Source organism: Sinocyclocheilus anshuiensis, unplaced genomic scaffold, assembly GCF_001515605.1.
Source record: "Sinocyclocheilus anshuiensis isolate Anshui unplaced genomic scaffold, SAMN03320099.WGS_v1.1 C32986506, whole genome shotgun sequence".
NCBI classification, from domain to species: domain Eukaryota; kingdom Metazoa; phylum Chordata; class Actinopteri; order Cypriniformes; family Cyprinidae; genus Sinocyclocheilus; species Sinocyclocheilus anshuiensis.
In genome coordinates, this window is record NW_015621249.1 from 1 (window position 1) to 1,967 (window position 1,967).

The following is a 1,967-nucleotide window of genomic DNA, read 5'->3' on the forward strand; positions in this document are numbered from 1 at the left end:
GTAATAAACCTTCAAAGAAAGTTCACCTTGATTTAAATAAACTCACATTCTCAATGAAAAATGTCCACTCTTTGTCTTCAAACTCATCCGCATGTGGGTCCTGTCAAACAAAACCATATTTAAAAAGTAAAAACAAATTTACTGACCCAAATTATAGTTCAGCATCTATCAGTATCTTTAACAAGCCGTATGTTACATATATTATTAGTTAATGCAATATAATAATATATATTATAGCTAATAATAAGCTGTGATAGGTGTCCTACCCTGTAGAGTGTGACGGTAATGTCCACGTTCTCAGGTACGGGCCATACCACCATTCCCCTGTAGGGGTTTTTGATGCCTGGCTGCCATGCATGAAGCTGATGAGAAAATAAAAGATAATGTCAGTCATAATAATCCACATTATTATGACAGCAGTTGTAATCATTGTAAGCACTTGTAAATAACACATTGTTATACATGATCATTTAAAATGTCAGTACACTGTTCGGACTGAAAACTTGGGAAGAAAATCATCTTGAAATTCTGGATTCCCGGACATAGTCATAAACTAAATTACACTAGCTTTCGCAAATAATCTGAATCCAGATGTACAGTACATAAAATGGTAACAATTTTTTAAATTTTGTATTTAATATGGGTCAATAAAAACATTAATTAACATAATAATATTAGTTAAAATATTTTATTTATATATTTATTGACAATTAAAGCTTGTTTATCTCTGTACCTTTGAGCAAATGCGCCTGTTCCTCCGTGTCCACACCACTCTCAGTTTGTCTGGTTGCCTATAAAATAATAAAAAAAAGAGATCTGAGTGGGAGCTTACAAGTTCAATAATAGGACTGGTCCTTTAATTACTATTGATGAAGACCTCTACGATGACTCTAATACTTTCCATGTGTGCTTAAAATATGGATATAGGCTAAATATAAAGGCCATACAATATGATCTTGAGAAAGCCACTGTGGCATTCCTGGTGTGTGTGTGTCTACAAAAAGCTACAGGCAGTGTAACAGATCTTGTGATCTTGTCTCCCAGTGTTACCCCAAGACAGAAAGGAATCAATAAATGCTGCCAACTGTTTCAAACCCCACACAAAAACAAGAGCACATGATGCAAGGCCTTGCATACAAGATAAATCCAAACCTGAGAAACTTTTTGTTCACAAACAAGTACACATGAACAAATAATCGATTGAGGCATGACACTTTTTGTCTTGCCAAATAACCAAGTCGTAATTTGGTGTCTGCTGAAACATGTTGAATCAATTACTTTTACTGCCCTGCATTGTTATCTATGCTACCATTTAAAAATGCAAAAACGTTGCATGCACGTTAAAGAGTTCCTCTCTTGTTTAAGTCTCTTTATTGAGGGCACAGCACCATGTAGACCTATAAGCCTTATTATATCTGATATCCAGAACATTATTTTGGATTGCCGGTATTGCCAGCAAAAATGCAAATCGATGTGCAGCTTTAAAACAAATAAATGAAAATCACCTTTTCCAAGGTTGCACTGTACATGTATGCTTTTGCTTACAAAATAAACTTGCCCTTTGATAGTGAATTGTTCGGATGTGAGCCCATTGTACACCTCTGAGCTTTCAGTCAGTGTCATGCTTGATGCATTAAGAATTGGAGGAAACTTGGCAGGGTCACATGACCAAGCTGAATTTGGCTCACAGCACAAGGGGTGTTGGCCTGTAATCTCCAAACCACTAAGTCTCACTGTGTTTACAAACAGCTGTTCACATTTAATAATCGCAGCTTATATTTTGTGATATAAAAGCTGTCATTAAGCATACAAAAACACTGAAGGGAACAAAAAAACTATTTTTGCCATTATAGATACCGTTCAAAAGTTTGGGGTTGGTAAGGTTTTTTAAAGTTTTTGAAAGAAGTCTCTTTATGGTCAACAAAGCTGCATTATAAAATACAGTAAAATAGTAATACTGCGAAATA

The 1,967-nt window shown here is 35.1% G+C and overlaps 1 long non-coding RNA gene across 1 annotated transcript; it reads right to left on the reverse strand.

Annotated features, from left to right (window-relative positions):
• Nucleotides 1-41: 41 nt before the first annotated feature.
• LOC107683150 (uncharacterized) lies at nt 42-794 on the reverse strand. The gene is made up of 3 exons (XR_001633674.1): nt 734-794; nt 267-362; nt 42-100 (listed from the first exon to the last, which is right to left on the reverse strand). It is a non-coding gene; the product is annotated as an uncharacterized LOC107683150 (long non-coding RNA).
• Between the last annotated feature and the right edge of the window lie 1,173 nt (nt 795-1,967).